Here is a 7,547-nt window from a genome sequence, read left to right as displayed (position 1 = left end):
GCGTATCTATTCATGGGCTTTTGGGTCATTTGCATATCTTTAATGAAGCGTCCGTTCAAGTCTAGCTCATTTCTAATTGGACTATTTGTCTTTCCTTTATAGAATTGTAGACAGTTCATATAACGTGAATGCAAATCTTTTGCCAAGTAGACGTATTGTGAATATTTTCTCTTGGCCTGTGGGTTGTCTCTACATTTCCTCTGTGGTTTCTCTTGTTAAGCAGAAGACTTGGGCTTTGATGTACCCAGTTTACCTGTAAATATATTGGAAACAGAACACAGATTTGAGGAAACTCCCCTTCGATTGATTGATTACTCTTTCATGTTTAGTGTTTTTTTGGTTTCTTTTCTAATACATTTTTTATTATTCTCCTGTGGTTCCCCCTCCCCGCCTGCTAGAGACCTTAAAGTCTTTACTTTTATGTTTCCATCTATAATCCACCTCACATTAAGCTTGTGTTTCTGATAGAAGTCAAAGTTCAGGGTTGATTTTATATATATGCAGTTATCTATATCTATATGTTTATCTAATTGTTCCAGCACAGTTTGTTGAAAACTTTTCTTTTCCTGTTGAAGGACCTTGGTACTTTGGTTGAAAAGAAGTAATCTTTATATGCATGGTGCAGGAGCCCCGGTGGTACAATGGGTTATGCGTTGGGCTGCTTACTCCAAGGTCAGCACTCAGAAACCACCAGCGGCTCCTTGGGAGAAAGATAGGCTTTCTATTTCCGTGAAGAGTTTCCGTCTTGGAAGCCCCGTGGGGCAGTGGTAGCCTGCTCTACAGGGTGGCTATGAGTCAGAATTAACTCGATGGCAGTGAATTTGGTTTTGGTATTCTCTTACACGAATCTGTTTGTCTATTCTAGTACCACATTCTCTTGATTATGGTAACTTTATAGTTAAAATTTGAAATCAGATAGCATGTGTTCTTAAACTTGTTCTTTTTCAACATTTCCTTGATGGGTCTTGGTCCTTTGCATTTCCACCTACGTTACATTTTAGGCATCTACACACACACACACACACACACACACACACACACACATCAGAATTTTGCTGGGATTGTGCTGAATGGACCATCCTGGAGGGGAGCTGACTCACACAAAACCCAAACCACTCACTGCCATGGAGGCCGAGTCAATTCCAGCTCACAGTGACCCTGTTGAGTTTCTAAGGCCGTAAATCTTTATGTGAGCAGACACCCTCATTTTTCTCCCTTGAAACAGCTGATGAATTTGAACTGCCGACTTAGCGGTGAGTGCTCCAACGCTTACCCAGTGGCTCCTGCAGGGCGCCTTAGATAACATTGGTTATCATTTATGTAGTGCCAGGCCCTGCACTGCTATTTTGCAGACATTTAATTTTGAGCTAGTTCATATTAGTCATATTTTTAGATGAAAATATTGAGGCTTAGAACAGTGGATTCACTTCGTGGCCAGCGAGCAAATGGAAGAGCCCTTGTTCTGATCTCCACACTGCCTCATCTCTCTGTATAGCATTGATCTGGATTCACTTTAAATTTCACAGTGTCTTAATGCCCGTGAGACTTCATCATCCTGGGGGAAGCCCTGTTGATGTCTAATTTACCTTCTTGGCAACTTCTCTGCCCCATAAATCTAGACCAAGGCCAGGGTAAGCTTCTCTGTCAGATTCTGTCTCCACCGGGCCTTAATTAGCTCAATGGAGATGGAACATCGTGGCCATCAGGCCTGGAAATTAGACTTGGGAAATCCCTGGTGGTGTTCAGGCCGTTACTACTCAGCCTGGGCTTGCTTCTGGGCTTTTAAGTGCATTAGAGCACTGCGCATTGACTCGACTGGATGCTCTGAGCTGGCGGACTTGTCAAATTACCTCTCATTTGTACAGCTCACCTGCTGTGGTTGAAGCACTTTCCTGGCATTGGGAGCTGCTGGTTCATCCTGAGGGATCTGGAGCCTGGGCCTACTTTTACAGACGGAGAAGCTGGACCTGGCTTTGCTGTGTGTGTATTTGATATTCTACAAATGCTTCATGTTTGAGCTGGGTGGATTTTTTTTTTCTTTCATGTTGCTTAATCTGAACTTTATTCGGACAACTTATTGAACCTCTGAGTGACATCACATTTGGGGTACTAAAGTGAAGGGGAGAGGGGACTGATTGTTCCTGAATATATTATTAAATACGGGTTCTGTAGCCCACCCAAAGGAATATCTTCAGGGTTGAAGGTCGTTGTCTCAGTTATCTGGATTCATGGGCTAGTGGTCTAAAATAACACAGCTGTGGAGGTCATTTTAATGGAGATGGTTTACTGGAGATCCCCCAAATACGACAGCAGAGCCAAGACGGAATTGTAGTTTTGTAAGCGTACCTCAGGTCAATGAGGAACTCCCTGGGAAAAGATGGCCAACACAATCATTCATTTGTTTATTCATTCAACCACCCTCATGTTGATTCCTTTCTATACGTTTTGATTCAGCACCGACTATATGCCAGCTTGATATTAGATATTAAGACAGTGGGGGGTTGGGAACTGGTTAACGTAATGTCGAAGGGAATATGTAGTTAGTCAGCAGAGCCTCCACGTATCATGGTGGCAAGATAGTTCAACAAGCAGCAGTTAGACCAGAACCTCCGTTACCCAAGGTGATAATGAAAATTATACCCTAAACCCGGGAGTCGGAGAAGCCTGTTCTGTGATCTGGATCTCAGGCTGGAGAAAGAGACCAGGGGGCGGGCATGACAACATCTCGATGTGGCCCAGTCTTCCCGGCCCAGAGTAACCTGACTCTATGTTCCTTCTCCGTTGGGAGAGGGGAGCCTGAGAGCTTTCTCCCTCAAGTCTGACATCCTAGGGTCTAGGAAACAGGTTGAGACCTTGGGTAGGGACACCAGGAACCCGGACCGGGGAGGTTGAATGGGCTAAGCTTTGGGCACGAAACAGGGGTCCATGGATAAAGCTCTTCAGATCTCTTAATTGAAAAATACTGCTTTGGATATCTTGATGCTAAGAACTACCCTCTATCCAGGTGCACAGACTTGCCTCTCTCCAAATGCTCAAGTCTTTACCCCAGGAAAGTTCTAAATATGTATACAAATCAATACAGGGACTATTAAAAATGCTTATTCTTAACCCCGGCCCTACAGATTCAGACCAGTCAGTTTAGTGAGATGGTGGATGGGAGTTTGCTATCCCAGGAATCTATGATTTTAACAAGCCAACCAGGAGATTGCGTTTTATCGACTGTGCAGAGGCATTTGACTGTGTGGATCATACAAACTATGGATAACATTGCGAAGACTGGGAATTCCAGAACACTTCATTGTGCTCCTGCGGGGCCTGCACACAAACCCAGAGGCAGGCATTTGAACAGGACAGGGAAGCAGTGATGGTTTACAATGAAGAATCGTAGTGCATCAGCGTTGTGTCCTTCCATCGCATGCACTCCATCTGTATGTGATGCAAGTAATCTGAGAAGCGGACTGTCTGAAGACGAACGTGGCATCAGGACTGTCGGAAAGCTTCTTAACAACCTGTGGTGTGCAGATAACCCAAGTCTGAGCTTCGGAATGCAAGAGGACTCAAAGGGCTTGCTGATGGAAAGCAGATGATAGTCCTCACTGTAGATTGTAACTCAGTGTAACGGAAACCACAAAGCCTCACAACTGGACCGATGGACAAGATCGTGATAAAAGGAGAAAAGGTTGAAGTTGTAACTGATTTCAATGTACTTGGATCCGCAATCAACACTCACGGAAGTAGCAGTCAAGAAATCGAAGTAAGGGAAGTCTGCTGCCAGACACCTCTTTAACGTTTTGGAGCGCAAGGAGATCATTTTGAGCACTAAGGTGCATCTGCCCCAAGCCAGGGCATGCTCAGTGGCCTTCTATGCAGGTGAAGGCTGGGCAATTAGGAAGGAAGACCAGAGAAGAATTGATGGACGTGAATTATGGTGTTGGAAAAGAACAGCGAACGGACCAAGAGCTGCCAGAAGAACAAAGCAGTATGGCCCAAATGCACCTGGGAAGCAAGGATGATAAGACTTTGTCTCGCCTACCTAGGACAAGTTCTCAGGAGAGACCAATCTCTGAAAAAAAGGACTGCATGCTTGGTACAACAGAGGGTCCTTAGAGAAAAGAAAGACCCTGGACAAGACAGTCAGCAACAGTCGGCAGAAACATGACAATTAGGAGGGAGGGCAAGACGGGGCAGTGCTTCCTTCTGCTGCACAGGGTGGTATGAGTGGACAGCGCCCAGCCACAGCAGCCGAATAGTGCCCACCTGCAGGATTGCTGTCCCAGAACTCAAAGCCACAGGCAGCCCCGGCAAACGTTTGAAGTTGGTACAGCTCTTTTCTTGCTTTTCACGCCCCTCATTCCGAACAAACGTTTGGACAGTTCCCCAGGCTTAGAGAGTTCTTCTTGATTCGTCAACAAAGACAAAAAAGGGCCAGCAAGAAACCAAGCCCACAGCAACATGGCGGTGGGGGGCTAGCTGCGATCGATCGTCGGCCCCTGACTCGTGGCAGCAGGAGGAATCTGTCCTGCACGCTCCCTACGACTGCCGGTAAGTGGGACCATTGTAAACTAGAAGGCTCATCAACAGCCTTAAACACAACCTTGCTTGCTGAAAGCAAGGAAGATTTGAAGCATTATTGATGAAGGTCAAAGACTGCGGGTTTGGGTATGAATTGCAACTCAATGGAAGGAAAACAAAATCCTCACACTTGGTCCAATAGACACCCTCGTCATAAACAGAGAAGAGATAGAGTTTGTCAAAGATTTCATTTTACTTGGTGCCACAAGCAACACTTATGGAAGCCAAAACAAAAACAAACTCACTGCCACCCAATTACCCCAGGGGACAGAATAGAACTGCCCCCGCGGGTTTCCAAGACTGTAACTCTTTAAGGGAACAGAAGCCTCATCTTTCTCCTGTGAAGAAGCTGGTGGTTTCAAACTGCTGACCTTGTGGTTAGTAGCCCAGCATGCAACTTGGGTTTCTTATGGCAGTAGCAGTCAAGAAATCAAATGACCAGCAAATCTGAGACACAAGACCCCTTTAAAATGTAAACAAGCAGAGCTGTCACTTGGGGGACTAAGTTGCTCCGGACCCAAAGCCATGGTACTTTCAATTGCCGCATCGGTCTGTGACAGCTGGGCCTCGAAGAAGGAAGATCAGGGGAGAATTGATGCCCTTGAATGTTGGTGTTGGTGAGGACAATGGAAGGCACTGCGGACTGCCAGAAGCAGCAGCTAGAATGTTCCTTCAAAGCCACTGTGGCAAGACCTCACCATCCCAGGTACTTTGGACATAGTATCAGATGAGACCAGTCGCTTTCCTGTTTGGTAGAGGGTCAGAAATAAAGAGACCCTCAAGAGCCTGGAGTGACACAGCGTCTGCCATAAGAGGTGTGAGGATGGCACAGGGCGGGGCAATATTTTTCCCTGTGCCGACTTGATGCCACCTATTATCAGGGCACAGAATTCTCACGGGTTGATTTTCAGAATCATATCATCAGACCTTTCTCTCTCGTTCATCCCTGTCTGAAGGCTGTTCAGCAGTCTGGCAGCACACAAGCCTCCCCTGACAGAGGGCTGGTGACTTAGCATGAAATGCATGGAGCAGAAATCAGATCCGGGACTCTTGAGTGGAAGATGTGGATTCTCCCACTGAAGAGTCACTCTCTCACATAGCAACAAGTAACCTAGGCATGTATGCGCGGGTATTTTAAAAGAGAGTCTTTCTGGGGCCCTGATGGCCTCATGGTGGCATCGTGGTTATGAGTCGGGCTGTGATCCACATGGTGAGGTGGTCCAAACTACCAGCAGTCACTCCGGAGGAAGGTTGGGCTTTCGACTCTTACTAACAGTTAGTTTTGGAAATCCACAGGGGGTCGCTGTGTGTTACCATTGACTACATGGCAGTGATTCGTTTTTTATTTGTTTGTTTTGTTTGAAAGAGAAGCTCCCCAGAGCAACATACGGAGGATCTGATTTAAGACAAAGTGACCTGAGGTTGAGGGTAATGTTTTCACGCCATTGGTATCCTGGATTTTCAGATTTCACTGGCCAAGGAAAGTGGCTGTTTGTTGTGGCATGCACGGAAGGTGCAGAAGTCACTTACTTCACGTGGATACACTGCCTTCATTTAGATTAGCAAGTCCGTGGCAGGCAGCAGCTTTAATTGGTTGAGAGCGAGCACTTGATTCTACCAGAGCCAATCACGCTGCTGGCCTCAAGTCCAAGTGATGAAGAACTGAGGCAAGTTGGACCAATCAGAACCCTTCCTTGGGATGAGAGGGCAAAATTTGCTCTCTGTTGGAACGTTGTGTGATGTGGCAGATGCAGGGCAGGAGAGCTGAGCTGCAGGCCTGCGGGGAGCTGGGCTGAGTGCAGGAAAGCCATGGGGAGAGGATTGGGAAGAGAGAATGAAGCTTCTGGCGGAGCTGCATTGGGCTAGGCGCTTCAGGACCTCAGAACAAACCATGGAACACAGGTTCCCTGGAGCGCTCCCTTGAGAGCTGCCTTTCTGGCACCCTGAGGGATGGGTAGCTGCTGCAAATGGTGCTGTTTTTTTAAAAAAGTATATGCCTACCTGGACAGGGTCTTGCTATATTAGGCACCCTTTGTCTGTGATATAAGTTGCAAATATCATCCCAATTGTTTTTCTTGTCTTTTCACCATACAATTATAAAGTATTTCATCCAATTCATGTTAAGGTTTTTTTCTTCTTCGTTGCCTCTGACTTTTGAGTGATAGGTGGGCTCTCTCTTGTGATAGACTCAGATGATGGCAGAGTGCAGAGAGAGCCCGGGCCGCTGGTGTCTTAGAATTCCGGGTCCCGGAGAGACAAGGCAGATGCTAAGGAACCCTCTCGGAGGCCTTGCCTCTCCGTGACAACGGAGGGAATGGGGCTTTCTTCCCATGGGATACCTGCTTTCTCCCTGTTCCCAAGCCCACTGCCAGACCGATCTTTGAAAATAATAGCCTTAAACTGTCCAGTGTCTGTAAATGCTGTTTCCCACCCAGGAACAGACAGGAAAGCCGGGAGGGGCACGTGAGGGAGAGGGAACTGGTAGTTAACAATGCGTCAGACATCTCTGGTTTTCCATCTAATAAAGTGTGACCCCACGTACAGATCCTATAAGTGGGTGAGAATCGAGACTGGAAAATCATTAGTTGCTCTCCGCAGGCTGTCTGGAATTGTAGAGACAAGCCAAACTGGCCAATACACATTGTTCCCTGACGAAGGCTCAGGTCAGGGAAAAATATTGATTTTTACCACAGGTATCCCTGGTTCAAAAGTTATATTATGCTTGAAAGAAGTCATATCATTAATGAAAGAGGATTAAAAAAAACAACCCTATCTCTATGCGGTATGACTTAATATTCATGAAAAGATTGGATCCTTAAAAAGCAAGAGGCTAGAGTTTCTGTGACTGCTTCTAAAATTGTTCCTGGGGTGGGGCCCAGACATTTAACCCAATAAAAACGAACATCTCCACATAATCTCCGGTCCAACCCATAGCAACCCTGTAGGATAGAGTAGGCTGTAAACCTTTATGGAAA

Source organism: Echinops telfairi, unplaced genomic scaffold (genome assembly GCF_000313985.2).
Source record: "Echinops telfairi isolate 266 unplaced genomic scaffold, ASM31398v2 ScPeMD7_7;HRSCAF=31, whole genome shotgun sequence".
Taxonomy (NCBI): Eukaryota; Metazoa; Chordata; class Mammalia; order Afrosoricida; family Tenrecidae; genus Echinops; species Echinops telfairi.
The sequence above is the reverse complement of the archived record's forward strand: the minus strand, read 5'-3'. Positions refer to the sequence as shown.